The sequence below is a fragment of the Carcharhinus amblyrhynchos genome, chromosome 32 (assembly GCF_965287045.1).
Source record: "Carcharhinus amblyrhynchos chromosome 32, sCarAmb.v2.hapA, whole genome shotgun sequence".
Classification (NCBI taxonomy): Eukaryota; Metazoa; Chordata; class Chondrichthyes; order Carcharhiniformes; family Carcharhinidae; genus Carcharhinus; species Carcharhinus amblyrhynchos.
The window spans coordinates 18,707,364-18,723,179 of NC_137355.1; the positions used below are offsets into that span (position 1 = coordinate 18,707,364).

Genomic DNA, 15,816 nt, shown 5'->3' on the forward strand with positions numbered 1-15,816 from the left:
CCTAGAGAATTTCCAAATTCAGACAAAACAAAGAAACAGCAAGTGGTGGCAGGGCTAACTTCTACTATTGCCAGCGTTTTGCTCTGAGGTGCAGGAAATTAAAGCAACGGGATAGGTGTCGATCCTGCCTTCTGGAAGCACTTTTGACAGTCTCATTTTATGTTGCGACCTAACATGCAAAAGCAGCACTGCAATTTCACAAAAAAAAAATCAAGATCTCAGCCATTGCAAAGAGCGTGGAGGAAAAGTATTAAAATTGGAAAGAATATCGACTTAGGAAATGAAATCTGCGGTTTTACTGTGATGCAGTGGGGATGTCACTGAAGCTACATACTGTGAACATCATAGCAAGCGGAAAAATCCAGAAAGCACTGCAGTTCCGATGTCTCTCCAGCCTCATTGTTTGCTCTTTTGTTTCCCGCAATGCAATCTGCAGTTTCAGGAATTCTCTAAGTTATCAGCTAAACAGCAGGAAGGGGCAAGTATTTTTACTGTTGTTCTGAAAGGAAGACACAGAATTTATCATACCCCTGACACAAATGCAAGCTATCATTTGCAAAGATGTAATCGACACCAAAGATCAATGCGTAGCACTCCTTAAAGTCCAATTCCATTAATTTGAGCCCACAAAATGGCACTCCAGCGCATTCATAAGAACAGAGCAACTAGGAGCAGGAGTAGGCCATCTGGCCCCTTGAGCCTGCTCCGCCATTCAATTAAATCATGGCTGATCTTTTCGTGGACTCAGCTCCACTTATCCGCCTGCTCACCATAACCCTTACTTCCTTTACTGTTCAAAAATCTATCCATCATTGCCTTAAAAACATTCAATGAGGTAGCCTCAACTGCTTCACTGGGCAGGGAATTTCACAGATTTCACAGTGCAAGACTGTGGGAGCGCTGCATTGGTCAGAGATGCTATCCTTTGGTCAAATCATAAAACCAAAGCATTCTCTGCTCCCAAAAGGTGGATATAAAAGATCCCAGTCCAGAGATGTGCAGAGTAGGTTGACTGGCCAAGCTAAATTATCCCCAGTCCCAAGATGTGTAGGTCAGGGGGATTGGTTGGGGTAAATATGTGGGGTACGGGGATAGGGTCTGCCATTGCAGAGCCGATGGGCCGAATTACTTCCTTCTGTGCTGTCGGGATTCTATGATTATTACAAAGGATAACGGGAATTCTGCCAGATATCCTGGTGGTTATTTGTCTATCAACATAAAAAAAAACACAAAATAGAAGCAAAATACTGGTAGCACTATCCATTGAAGCAAGTGTCACTTTGGTGCCTAATCAGTGCTTGTGGCACCAGATGCACTTTCAACGCAGTGGAATTTTGGTTGAAAATCATGATCTGTCCAGTTTTTCGAAATCATTCCAACTGTTCCACACAACTGCCCTCAATGGCCGGAGTGGCGAACCCAGCTCAGAAAAGTGACTGACTTTAGTTTGTATGGTTCACTCGAGAGTCTTCAACTAATCAAAGTAAAACCTTCTATTGGCACTTCCAACAAAAGAATTATTCGAAAAGCACCTGGCTCACTAAAAATTAAGCGACTATCAGGTAATTTTTAAATTCACATTTTCTTGGGTAGCAGTGGTATGCGAGCGAAATTTGATGCAAACTTTGGGCGGAAAGTTTTGCTCTATCTAGCCCACCCGTCCACGTCAGTTCCTTTGTGGATTTCTAATAACTAAATCCCATTTATTGACAAGAATCCGTCTCACTCCTTTTCGAAACCCATTGAGGTTTCTTCCCTTCACGTACAATGATTAACCTTTGAGTTGAAAAACATTGTCACATTTCCTATCTTCTCTTGTTTTCATGTATTTTGTAAATAATCACCTGGGCCCAAATTCTAGTAGTATCCCTACAGTGCAGAAGGAGGCCATTTGGTCCATTCAGCGGCACTGTGGCACAGCAGTTAGCACTTTTGCCTCACAGCGCCAGGGACTCGCGTTCAATTCCGGTCTCAGGTCACTATCTGCGTGGAGTTTGCATATTCTCCTAGTGGCTACATGGTTTCCTCAGGGTGCTCCGGTTTCCTCCAATGCTCCAAAGATGTGCAGATTAGGGGGAACTGGCCATGCTAAATTGTCCCTTAGTGTCAAGGAGAGTTCAGCTGTATAAATATGTGGGGTTACAGGTATAGGGCCTTGGCGGGATTGTCAGTGCAGGCTCAATGGGCCAAATGACTTCTATCTGCACTGTAGGGATTCTTTTGAACCTGCACTGATAAAAATCCCATCCAGGCCATATCCCCACAACGCTATGTATTTACCCTGCCATGTATTTCACATGATGTGGAGATGCCAGCGTTGGACTGGGGTAAACACAGTGAGAAATCTCACATTATTTCACATGCAGACACGAGAAGAATGTTCAAACACCACACAGACAGTGACTCAAAGATGGAATTGAACCCAGGTCCTTGGCACTGTGAGGCAGCAGTGCTAACCCACTGTGTGCCACATGGCAGAATGTTTACTGAGTCAACTTGTCTAAACCTTTTTTTTGCATTATCACATAGATTTTCAATTTTCATGCATTACTTCTAGCGGGAAGTATTTTGCATTTACCCACAATACTTCATGTGTCGTATATTTACTTAACATCGACCACCATTTAGTAACACAAAAAGTAATCACAACAGTCAAACACTTGCACATTTGGCTTTGCACCGTACCATTTTGCCAACAGACAAGAGGTTAAAGTGCACATACATACTCTGATGCAAGTACAAGAAATTAGATGACAAACCCACTGAAATTATCTATTATTTGCTTTTTATTTAATAATCAAAAAGCACAATTAGCTGTATCTGGCTAACATACTAGCCAACTGTGGCTCAGCCAAAAGTGCTGCTATTTCTCACTCAGCCAATAGCATGTCTGCTTGCTGCAGATCTGGGCACAATGCCCATTTGCATTTAGCCATCTTCTGAATTCAGCACAGGACAAGAATCACACCATGGAGTGCCAATTAGTTGAAAGCAACAATCCAACAGCAGGTTCCAAGATGTCAAATTGCATGAACAGGACATCATTTCCAGAATTGCCACACCAGTAATGGTGCGGGGGGGGGGGGAGGGGGTGGGGAAGAGGGGGGTGGGAAGAAGGGGGTGGGGGGGGGGAAGAAGGGGGAGAGGGGGGGAAGAGGGGGGAGAGAGGGGGGGAGAGGGGGGAGAGAGGGGGGGAAGAGGGGGGAGAGAGGGGGGGAAGAGGGGGGAGAGGGGGGGAAGAGGGGGGAGGGGGGGGAGAGGGGGGAGGGGGGGAGAGGGGGGGAAGGGGGGGAGAGGGGGGAGAGAGGGGGGAAGGGGGGGAGAGGGGAGAGGAGGGGAGAGGAGGGGGGTGGAGGGGGGTGGGGGGGGGAGAGGGGGGAAGAGGGGGGAGGGGGGGGAAGAGGGGGGAGGGGGGGGAAGAGGGGGGAGAGGAGAGGGGGGGAGAGGGGAGGGGGTGGGGGGGAGAGGGGAGGGGGTGGGGGGGAAGAGGGGGGTGGGGGGGGAAGAGGGGGGGAAGAGGGGGGAGAGGGGGGTGGGGGGGGGGAGAGGGGGGTGGGGGGGGGGAGAGGGGGGGAGAAGGGGAGGGGGGTAGGGGGGAGAATGAAAAATGTGTGGGGCCAGCAAAGCCAAGTTGGGATACAAATCAATAAACTTGGGAGTCAAAGCACAACTCGTATCGAGGACAATCTATGAAAATATCAATTCTAGAGGGGTCAGCACTATTTGCATTTATGAAAAGACCAATTTTTGAGGGGCAAAATTTGAGAATTGCTCACCTTTTGACCCCATGTTTGTGCATTTATAATCCCAAACTGAGACTTGGCTCTGCTAACCCCACATACTTAGTTATTTTATCAGTCTACAGAATAAAGAGTTGCTAGGTGCAATATTCCTGGTAAAGTCCACCGGTCACTGTCTATAGTCAAGGCTACAACATAGGGCGGCACGGTGGTAACACTGCTGCCTCACAGTGCCAGGGGCCCAGGTTCAACTCCAGCCTTGGGTGACTGTGCGTGTGGAGTTTGCACGTTCTCCCCATGTTTGCATACGTTCGTCCGGGTACTCCGGTTTCCTCCCACACTCCAAATATGTGCGTGTTAGGTGGATTTGCCATACTAAATTGTCCCTTAGTGTCCAAAGACGTGCAGGTTAGGTGGATTGGCCAGGCTTAAAATGTCTCCTTAGTGTTGCAAGATGTAGAAGTTAAGGGGATTAGCCATGGGAAATGTGTGGGGTTATAGGGGTAAGGGGGGGGGGGGGGAAACAGAGCATGGATAAGACATGTTGTCAGAGAGTTGACGCAGACTTGATGGGCCGAATAGCTTCTTCCGCACTGTAGGGATTCTATGATAAGACAGCAAGGAGTATCTTCTATTCTATGTTGAAGTCCCAATTGCCCCTCAATAGGAGTAATATTCCTGGTGGAAGTCCCAATTTCCCCTCAATAGGAGTAATATTCCTAGTGGAAGTCCCAATTACCTCTCACCTACATTACTTTATTACTCTTGTTTACTTTCTTTTCCTTTAAAAAAAACTGCCTCTTTTCCTAAACTACCTCTTTTGCTAAACTCTGGAGTGGAGATGTTTTTTTTTGGGAGAGAAAGCAGCAGTTGTGGCTGGTAATGGTCAGAAACAAGCCAGCAAGGACATTGCACACAGCAGCCCATTCCCCCTTAGCTTCCTCACACTGACCTGGTTACAGAGCCGGCCTCCAGCTTATTGCTCCTTAGAGGGGGGGTTCCACCAATGAACAAAATGGCGTCAATCCCTCCAGCACCGCTTCACCGAGCGGATCGACCACACGGCAAGGACGCGGGAGGTACCGGAACTACTTTCAACGTTCAAAACAAATCGTGTTTTTTTTTGGAAAAAAGAAAAGTTTTGTTTCCGTCCTCTTCCATTCTCGACCGATTGAAGTCGGAGAAGGAAAATCTTGTGGTGGGAAAAAGAAGCTGCCCTCCCAAGGAACGCCGGATTCTTTCGTATGAGCGGTTGTATTCTTCCCTCCCCATCTCCCCGCCGCTAAGCTTACTGGGAGTTGTAGTTTCCGGTAAACTTCGACCCCGGGTTTGGAAGCCTTGGGTAGGCGGGCAAAAAAACTACAATCCCATGATGCGCCGCGAGGCCAGCGGGCGGGAGAGGCCGGCTTGGAGTTGGTGCTGGCATTTGAACTGACTTGTATGCACATGTATTTGCATAACATGTATTAACAGTACATATAGTTTGGCAAATGCAATATTTTAATCATATAAAAAGCATTCCATCCTCCCGTTTAAAATGTCCTTTTTTTCCATAATTAAAAGAAAATAACTAGTCCATTGCTTTCTTCAAAATTCTTTCCTGGAGTCACAGAGATTTCAGTTTAAGCACTGTCACATAAGTTTTAAGTTCATTTATTAGTGTCACAAGTAGGCTTACATTAACACTTCAGTGAAGTTACTGTGAAAATCCCCTAGTCACTACAGTCCGGTGCCTGCTCAGGTACACTGAGGGAGAATTTAGCATATCCGATGCACCCTAACCAGCACGTCTTTCAGACTGGGAGGAAACCCACGCAGACAGGGGGGGAGAACGTGCAAACTCCACACAGACAGTGACCCAAGCCAGGATTTGAACCGGGGTCTCTGGAGCTGTGCTAACCACTGTACCACCCTACTGTCCTATATTCCTATTGCTGTAGTCAAGTAGCCTTTTGTAGGGATAAAGTAATAAAACATCACCCTTACAACATTTAAGAAGCATTTAGATGAGCACTTGAAATGCCACAGTATGCAAGGCTCCAGACCAAGCGCTGGAAAATGGGATTAGGATAGGTGCTGGATGGCCAGTGCAGACACAATGGGCTGAAGGGTCTCTTTTTGTGCTGTGAAACTTTATGGGCACAATATTACTGGCCGTTCACACCCCGCTGCCACTGCAAGTGAGGATGGAGAATTCGGCGCCCAACCAAATTTCTGTTCAGTGCAGCAGGATGGGAAAATCCTGCTGCCATGAAAGGCTGTAAGGTTCTGGCCTATGACTCTAGAAAGCACAACAGTGATTGAGGAGCATACATCTGACAAATAACATAAAAATTGTTAAGTGTCTTCAGATTTGCACATAGTAACTATTTTGAAGAAATACAGTCTGAATATGTGAAACACTGAACTTTATTATTCAACAGTCACTCTCATAATGGGGTTAGATAGGAGAGTTCACAGTACTGACCAAGTAATGATGAAGAAATGCGAATATATAGCCAAGTCAGGATGATGTGTGTCTTGGAGGGGAGGTTGCAGTTGATGGTTTTCCCACAGTGTAACTGCTCTTGTCTTTCTTTTTGAAATTGTTTTAACAGTAATGGAGTTGGACAAACCAAAACAGCATGTAGTATTGTTTAATTCTAGCTGACTTCTTTGAAAGTTGATCCGCTGGTTGTTGAATCCTAACTCCCTGCTGGTTTGTCTCCAACCCATTTTGATTGTGCAACCTGTTCTGGGATAGCATGATAGCCCAAGGCTATTTCAAAGAATGCGATTTATACTCTTTTTTTTAACCACTATTTCATTTTTAATATATGTTAAATTTTTTTCTCAGTTTAAATCTCTCATGGCCATGCATTAGGAAGATGGAAAATATCTTCCTATTTTTGTTGGCAACAATGGGCTTTCTAAATGGATTATGAGGTTGGTTTGTGAAACTGAACAATGTACAGCAAGCAAGTTAATCTGAGATCTATATTAAGCTGAGGCAGCGATGGGAGCCCCCGTGGCCCATTGCAATTCAGGGAAAGAAATTAGCCAGAGCTTTTGTTCCTGATTGTTACCCAGTGACCCTTGTTGACAGTTGCATGTTGCAAAGGATAATGCATGATTCTATTTCAAGGCTATGAAGGATGCTACGTAAATTCTTTCTTTATAGTTTTTTGATGTTGCATCTATTAAATTTTTAGAAGGTACTGAAATGAAGGGGCCAGAAAATCCTGCTGGCACAAATTCATGTGGAGGGAGCTAGAATACAAGAGCAGGGATGTACTTCTGAGGCTGTATAAGGCTCTGGTCAGACCCCATTTGGAGTATAGTGAGAAATTTTGGGCCCCATATCTAAGGAAAGATGTGCTGAACTTGGAAAGGGTCCAGAGAACGTTCACAAGAATGCTCCCTGAACGAAGAGCTTGTTGTATGAGGAACGATTGAGAACTCTGGGTCTGTGCTTGTTGGAGTTGAGAAGGATGAGGGGGACCTTATTGAAACTTACAGGTTACTGCGAGGCCTGGATAGAGTAGGACATGGAGAGGATGTTTCCACCAGTGGGAAAAACTAGAACCAGAGGGCACAAACTCAGGCTAAAGGGACAATCCTTTATAACAGAGATGAGGAGGGATTTCTTCAGCCAGAGTGGTGAATCTGTGGAAATCTTTGCCGCTGTGGAGGCCAGGTCATTGAATGTGTTTAAGACAGAAACTGATTAATAAGGGGATGAGCGATTATGGGGAAAAAGCAGGAGAATAGTGATGAGAAAAATATCAGCTATGATTGAATGGCGGAGCAGACTCAATGGGCCGAGTGGCCTAATTCTGTGCCCATGTCTTATGGTCTTATAGTCTTGTGGCTGTAAGGTTACAGCCTATGATTCTATACAGCACAACAGTGATTGAAGAGCATACATCTGACATGGTCTGCTTATTCAAATGGCAAAAAGATTGTTAAGATGTCTTTTAGAATTACACATAGTAACAGTTTTGAAAGAACAGTCTCAATATGCAAAACACTGAATTTTATTATTCAACAGTTACTTTCATAATGGGGTTCAAGATTTGCAAACCAAGCACCTTAAGATATTTATGTAGATCTCATTCACCCCCACCCCCATTGGTGTTGACCCTGGCATGCTATTTGATGGATTTAGTAGACTGATACATTGTTAAATGGCATTCTTCATGATCAATGAGTATTGGTTAATTGACTGCAAGGTCGAGTAGATAATAGTACAAAATGCTGTGATTTTATTCCTGGGACTAGAGATACGTTTATTGTTGTACCTGCTAAGACTAGGAAGCGCAAGCATGGATTGGCAATCAAACCTTGGACATTCTTTGGTCTGAAGCAAAAAGTGGACCCACTAATGGAGGGGACAATGTATGCACAGTTTTCTTTTATCCAGTAGCCCATATTATTCTTAACTTCCAAAATTACAATATTAGAACAGGCACAGTGGCACAGTGATTAGCACTGCAGCACCAAGGACCCTGGTTCAATTGCAGCCTTGGGTGACTGCCTGAGTGGAGCTTGCACGTTCTCCCCATATCTGCGTGGGTTTCCTCTTGGTGCTCCACTTTCCTCCCACAGTCAAAAGATGTGCGGATTAGGTTGATTGACCATGCTAAATTTCCCCTTAATGTCAGGCAGATGAGCAGGGTGAATACTTAGGGTTCTGGGGATAGGGCCTGGGTGGGATTGTTGTCAGTGCAAATCTAATGGGCTGAATGGCCTCCTTCTGCACTGTTGGCATTCTATTCGTTTCTATTATCTGACATTAACAATTTCTGCTCCTAAACAGAAAATTTCAGAAGGTAATGACTACCAGAAAACTCTTCAGTGCTATGTAACTACTTACCCTAATGCTGATTTTTAAAATTACAATATGTGTCTGTCAAGTGAATCCTCTCGTTCTGTCCTTTCCCTGCTGGGTAACATGAAACTACAAAAGTTTCACATTGAATGTGTGTAAATTAGCTGCTGCTTTTCCCTATACAATAACCGTGACCACACTTCAGAAGTAATTGATTAGCTCTGCAACATTTGGAATGCCTTGAGGCTGTCAAGAGTGTCATATAAATGAATTTCTAAATGTAAATTTGAGTGAATGTTTTGCGTATCTATGATCTTCGAAATAAAAAAAACATCTTCGTAACTTATTTGCACTCTTCAAAATCAGCTTCACTCACACCATGCAATTCCTTAAGAAATGTGACCTTATTGGCAGTGATCTATTTGATAAAATAGATTTGTGGGGTGACACTTATTTTTATTTCCATGAATGCAGATGCTGACAATTGCTGGGATACTACAAATACAGATGGCCCCTTAGCTTGCCTAACTGGGCATACGTAACTTGGTAAACTGCAACTGACCAGATCAACAATGCAACTAAAATATTCTGCTATAGTAAAAGCAACATACTGTGGATACTGGAAACCTGAAATAAAAATTGAAAATGATGGGTAAATTCAGCAGGTCTGGCGGATCTGCGGAGAGAGAAACGGAGATAACATTTCAACTCTTAAGTGACACTGGGATTTTACAACCTCGCTCGGCCGAGGCAAATAAAAACCGCCTGAGGCCAATGGAGAATTCCATCCTGTGAGCCTTGCAGGAAATCGGGGCAGGTGAGGTGGTAAAATTCCAGCTCGTGGACTCTAAACGTGAACTCTACCTCCACAGATACTGCTAGACCTGCTGGGTTTGTCCAACATTTTCTTTTATATGGTAAAGTATTCTGCTTTTTCTTCAGAGTTGGTGCAAAACCATCAGTAGATTGAAATTAGACACTACAACACACATCAATGTGTTTAATTATGTATGGTATACATATATACATATTTATATATATCTAATATGTGCATGCCAATGAAAAATTTATATTTCTGCACTGTTCACTGGGGAACTCTTATTATATAGTGACTGGATCCACTAAACAAGTCAGACATGTAATGAGAATGTCACTGATGATGTGATGGTAATTTGGTTGTTTTTCTTTCTCTTCCACAGCTTTATTTATGTCTTGATTTAATCTGTTTCCTTTCTCAAAGAAAAATGTAATAAAAAAAAACTTCTTGAATGAATGATCATAATAAACTGTTCATATTCTGCTTTGTCTTGAATATACACCAGAAGTATCCAATGCACGCACAATAATTTTTCTCACATATCTTTCAAAGTTGTTCATTTCTCCTTGTGCAAGAGCCCAGCAATGAAACTTATACACCGCACAATGGGGGGTTGCTCCATTGTAGGTCCTTCTTGTTTTTTGTTAATATAATAACATTTATGTACTGCAGAGGTTTGCTCATATTCACAAGTTATTATAGTTTTAAAAAATTCTATCCTGAAAGCATGTGCAGCATGGTTCAACACATGGTGTTGGAGCTTGCCCTGTTGTCATCTTTTGTATAATGAATCTTAGCAAGCAGTTAAACCGTTAAAGAATAACTAGTAATTCTATACTAAATTATGCTGTAGATCCTTTTATGATCCTCTTTAATCAGCACACTAAAATTGCCCTAACAAAAATCATGACTGACACTCATTGAGTCTTTGACCATGTGTCAAGAGTTAGGGGAGCAGACAGCAAAGTAGAGTTGAGATCACAATCCAATCAGCCATGAACTTACTGAATGCCTCGATGCACGATATAAAACATCCTTTCTGGTTGCATCACAGCTTGGTAAGGCTTCTATCCTGTCCAAGAGCATAATAAACTACAAAGGGTGGTGAACGAAGTCCAGTCCATCACACAAACCAGCCTCCCATCCATTGACTCTGTCTATGCTTCCCACTACCTCAGAAAAGCATGATCAAGGTCCTCATGTACCCCGGACACCTTCTTCTCCCAGGAGAAAGATACAAAAGTCTGGGCTCACATACCAACTGACTCAAGAACAGCTTATTCCCTGCTGCCATCAGACTCTTGAATGGACCTACCACATGTGAGGCGGAATGATAGCACAATGGTTAGCACTGCTGCTTCACAGCGCCAGGGAACCAAGTTTGATTCCCAGCTTGGGTCACTGTCTCTGTGGAGTTTGAACATTCTTCCTGTGTCTGTGTGGGTTTCCTCCAGGTGCTCCACTTTCCTCCCACAGTCTGAAAGCTGATTGACCCAAACAGGCTCCGGACTGTGGTTACTCGGGAAATTTCACAGTATCTTCATTGCAGTGTTAATGTAAGCCTTACTTATGATAAATAAATAAACTTTACTCATATTAAGTTGATCTTCCTCTATACCTTAGCTATGCCTGTAACATTACCTCTCCTTTCCTTCTCTATGAATGGTATGTTTTGGATGTACAGTGTGCAAGAAACAATACTTTTCACTGTCCACTAATACATGTGACAATAATAAATCAAATTGAATCAAATCAAAGAATGGCTAAGCAAGTTTGCAGGGTTGAATGGCCAACACTTATTCCTAAATCCTATGTGTGCTCCTCCACTACTGACATGAATGACAGCACCATTCTCCTTTAATTCCTCTTTTAAGTTTACAGGGCCTAGCAGAATGGGGGGCAGACATATGTATGTATGCAGTTGTCACAATTTTCGTGTGTGAAAATAATTAAACAACTACATATTTGGAGGGATAAGAAACTGCTGTTATTTCCAATGGGTTGTTATTTTGTTTTGCCTCAAAAGTATGTCTCCATTCAAGTAGAAAAGAACAAATATAATGAAAAACTTAACCATTTTTATAAACCTGATACCTGGAACTAGGTATTAATCATGCTGGAGTCTACTGCTCCGTGGAGGGACTCTCAGAACTAGGGATTATAACACAGTCAGTAAGTTATACAGTTACTTTTGTATTGATATACACACAAAACCTATTACTATTGGATATGACACCATTTTGGGGCAAAACATTTTTAAAATAAGTACTTTTTTTTCCCTACAGACCTGAACTTGAGTCAAAATACCTCATTTTTTCCATCTGTAGGTTTTCAATAATTCAGGAGAAACTTATTTATCAAAGAGTGGCAAGAATGTGGAATGTGCTACCTTAAGGAATGGCTGATATTAAAGATAAATTTAAGGGGAAGCTAGATTAAAAAAGAGTAGAGAGAAATAGGCTAAACAGATAAAGTTAAATGATAAGGAATGAGAGAAGGCTTCTGAAGAGTGTTGGCACTAACATTAATCATTTTGGCTGAATACCCTGTTTCTGTGCTGTGGACTCAATGCAAGTTACACTTCACACCAAAGATGAAGAAGCTATGCTTTACTGTGTGTAACCATTTTGTTTTTCAAGATATGCTAGAAGTTGTGGTCCTTTCCCTATCCTCTGCCCTCCATCCCTTCACTTCCCCCTGATTCTTTCTTTTACCCACTTTCATGTAACCCACTCTTACATCCTATTCATCACCCCAATCTTCCATCATCGCTAATTTTCTCTCATCGTCAATCTACAGCATCTCCATTCTTTACCTCTTAATCATCTTCCACTTCCAATTTTCCCTCATTCTCCGTTCTTCTCCCTACAATCTTCCTCACTTACCATTTTCCCCAACCCCAATCTTTCCTACCTGCAATCTTACAGCCCCATTTTCCCCCAATCCATATACCTGAACACTCTATTCTTCCCCCAATTCTTCACTTCCATTTTCTTCATCCCATTCTTCACTCAACCTTCATTCTTTCCACTGTTCATTTTATCTTACGATTCTTTCCAAACCCATTCTGCCCCTAAATCTTTACCCAACCCATTCTTCCCCTCCAAACATTCTCCATGCTCCATTTTTCCCACTACCAGTTTTCCACATCCCTATTCTTCAAACACATGCTTCCTCTAAAGCTTCTCCCACTTCTATTCTTCACCTCCAAATACTCCCCATACCCATGACCTCGCTTGGGTGAGGCTTGTAAAATTCCACCCGAGACCAATGGAGAATTCCATTCTGTGAGCCTCGCCTGTCCCAAGTCCAGTGCAGGTGAGGCGGTAAAATTCCAGCCCTTATTTTTATTCTCAGAAGAGGTAAGTCATTTAGTATTGAGATGAGGAGAAACTTCTTCACAGTGGGGGGTGGTGAACCTTTGGAATTCATTATCCCAGAGTTGTGGGGGACTCTGTCATGAGCATATTCAGACAGAGATCAATACATTTTTGGATATTAAAGATAATAAGGGATATGGGCGTGGAGCAGGAAAGTGGCATTGAGGTAGATCTCCCTGATCTTGTTGAATGGTGCATCAGGCTGAAGAAGCTTCCTCCTGCTCCTATTTCCTATGTTCACCGCAAGCATTTCCCACTCCCAATCCTCCAGTTTTGGTCTCCTTATTTGAAAAATAAAATATAATTATGTTAAAACCAGTCTGGAAAAGGTTCACTCAACTCATTTCTGGGATGAGTAGCTTATCTTGTGAAGAAAGGTTGAACAGATTGGGCCCATACCCATTGCAGTTCAGAAACATATACAATCTTGATGGGACTTGATAAGGTGGAGATTGGGAGGCCAGGAGAATGTTTCCCCTCTTTATTAAATTTTGATTTGTTATTGTTATACATATTGTTAAAAAGTGAAAAGTATTGTTTCTTGCATGCTATAGAGACAAAGCATATTGTTTGTAGAGAAGGAGAGGGTGCAAAATGGAGAGTTACAGTCATAGTTAGGATGTAGAGTTTTAAAAATGTAGTAAGGATAGAATTAGAGAGTATGCTGGGGACAGCTTGCCAGAAGTTGCCTCGCTCCGGCGCCATTTTGGAGGTATGGAAGAAGGTGGGGGAGAGCTAAAAATAGAGGACATAGAATCTACTGCCAAAATGGTGAAGAGGAGAAATCTGTTTTCCTCAAGGGGGTTGTTAGTCTGTTGAATTCTTTTCCCCAGAAAGCAGTGGATCCTGTGTCATTGAATTTATTTGATTTATTATTGTCACATGTATTAGAATAAAGAACAAAGAGAGGGACAGCACCAGAACAGGCCCTTCGGCCTTCCAAGCCTGTGCCAACCAAGATGCCCTGAAAAGTATTGTTTCTTGTGCACAATACAGACAAATATACCGTTCATAGAGGAGGAAAGGAGAGGGTACAGAATACAGTGTTACAATCATAGCTAGGGTGTAGAAGAAAGATCAACTTAATATGAGGTAGGACCGTTCAAAATCTGATGGCAGCAGGGAAGGAGCTGTTCTTGAATTGGTTGGTACACAATCTCAGACTTTTGTATCTTTTTCCCAATGGAAGAACGTGGAAGAGAGTACGAACAGGGTGCATGGAGTCCTTGATTATGCTGGCTGCTTTTCTGAGGCAGCAGGAAGCGAATGCAGTCAATGGATGGGAGGCTAGTTTGAGTGATGATCTGGGCTACATTCACAACACTTTCTTGCAGTCTTGGACAGAGCATGAGCCATACCAATATATGATACATTGGAAAGTACAGTGGAAAATGTAGACAGAGTCAATGGATGGGAGGATAGTTTGCGTGATGGACTTATTGAAGGTAGAATTAGACAATTTTTGATAGACCATAATTAAGGGTTATGGGAGAAGTGGAGGGGGCAGAGGGAAAGTGGGGTTGAGACCTCAGTTCGATCAGCCATGATCGTATTGAATGGCAGAACAGGGTCAAAGAGCAGGATGATCTATTCCTGCTGCTAAATCCCACGTTCCTACCCCCATTCTTCAAACTAATATCCCCAAGTAACCAATATGCTTAGGATTGCCAACCATGTTTAAATGTATTCCTGGAGGTTCCATCATTGGCTTTCTCCTTGCTTTAGCTTGTAGGGATCCATCACGATCATCCTTGTGAGTACGGCCTACGATAGTAGTCATGATGTGGAGATGCCGGCGTTGGACTGGGGTAAACACAGTAAGAAGTATCACAACACCAGGTCAAAGTCCAACAGGTTTATTTGGTAGCAAATGCCACTAGCTTTCAGAGTGCTGCTCCTTCGTCAGGTGATTGACAAAGGAGCAGTGCTCCAAAAGCTAGCAGCGTTTGCCTCCAAATAACCTGTTGGACTTTAACCTGGTGTTGTGAGACTTCTTACAGTACTGCCTACTACAGATGCTGGACTCTGAAACAGAAACAGCTGGAAAAGCTTTGCTGGTCTGACAGCATCTGTGGAGAGAGATTCAAGCCATTATTCAATTGGATGATGACTGACTGTCAGCCAAACAGCCTTTTTACCCTCCCTCAATTTTCAATATTTTTATTTTTACATTTGTAAAGAGAAATGGTCAAAGAAAATGACAAAAAGGGCTATCTTTTTTGTATTGTCCTGATGATTTTTTACTGCAAGAGCAGTGTCCTGAAGATTGGCCTTTCAATGGCTGGAGACTCCAGGCTAATCCGGGAGAGTTGGCAACCCTGAGTAAGCACCCAGTTCCGATTACCCCTGTTTGCAATTACCCTCCCCCCCCACCCCCCCCCCCCCCCCCCGGCGCGAGGAATAACCGTTGGGACTTTGGCTCGAGATGTTGGATTTGAAAACTTGCAGATGGCGCGCGTGCGGGCGGTTGCTGGAGAGAGGAGGGGGAAATGAGGGGCAGGGGCGGGGCGGGAAAAGAGAGGGAGAGGGCGGAGCTATAAGGGAGAAGGGGGCGGTGGCTTTAAGGTAGGAGGGACAGGATTGAAAGGGGGCGGTGGCTTTAAGGTAGAGGGGAGAGGGTTCGAAGGGGAGGTGCCATAAGAAGAGGGGCGGGGCTATAAGGGAGTGAATCGGAGCTATAACGGACAAGGGGCGGGGCTATAAGGGAGATGGGCGGGGGCTATAAGGAAGAGGGGCGAGGCTATTAGGAGAGGGGCGGTGTTATAGGGGAGTGAGGCTGGGTGATAAGGGAGAGAGGCGGAGCTATAAGAGAGGGGTGGGGCTATATGGGGGGAAGGGGCGGAGCAAAAAGGGTTGAGCGGCGGGTCTATCAGGGAAGACGGGGCGGGGCTGTAAGGGAAGCGGGGGCGGGGCTGGAAGGCGGCGGCGAAGAATTCCCATCGGTGAGCCGCCCCTGCGAGACGGGAGTTTGCTGACGAGCACGCGCGCCGTGTTGGCGAACGAGCGCGCGCGCCCGGGAGCCCGGGAGCGAGCGCCAGTTGTTTTCAGTCGGAGCGGCCGGCGGGCGGG

At 44.0% G+C, this 15,816-nt stretch overlaps 1 protein-coding gene across 4 annotated transcripts in view; it reads right to left on the minus strand.

The window, feature by feature from the left end:
- The window catches only part of hmg20a (high mobility group 20A), a 61,990-nt gene extending 57,221 nt beyond the window's left edge, over positions 1-4,769 (minus strand). For all 4 annotated transcript variants that reach the window (XM_080216261.1, XM_080216259.1, XM_080216262.1 and 1 more), the window contains exon 1: positions 4,693-4,769. The gene's annotated coding sequence lies outside the window, so the exon portion shown is untranslated. The remainder of the gene's footprint in view (positions 1-4,692) is intronic.
- Between the last annotated feature and the right edge of the window lie 11,047 nt (positions 4,770-15,816).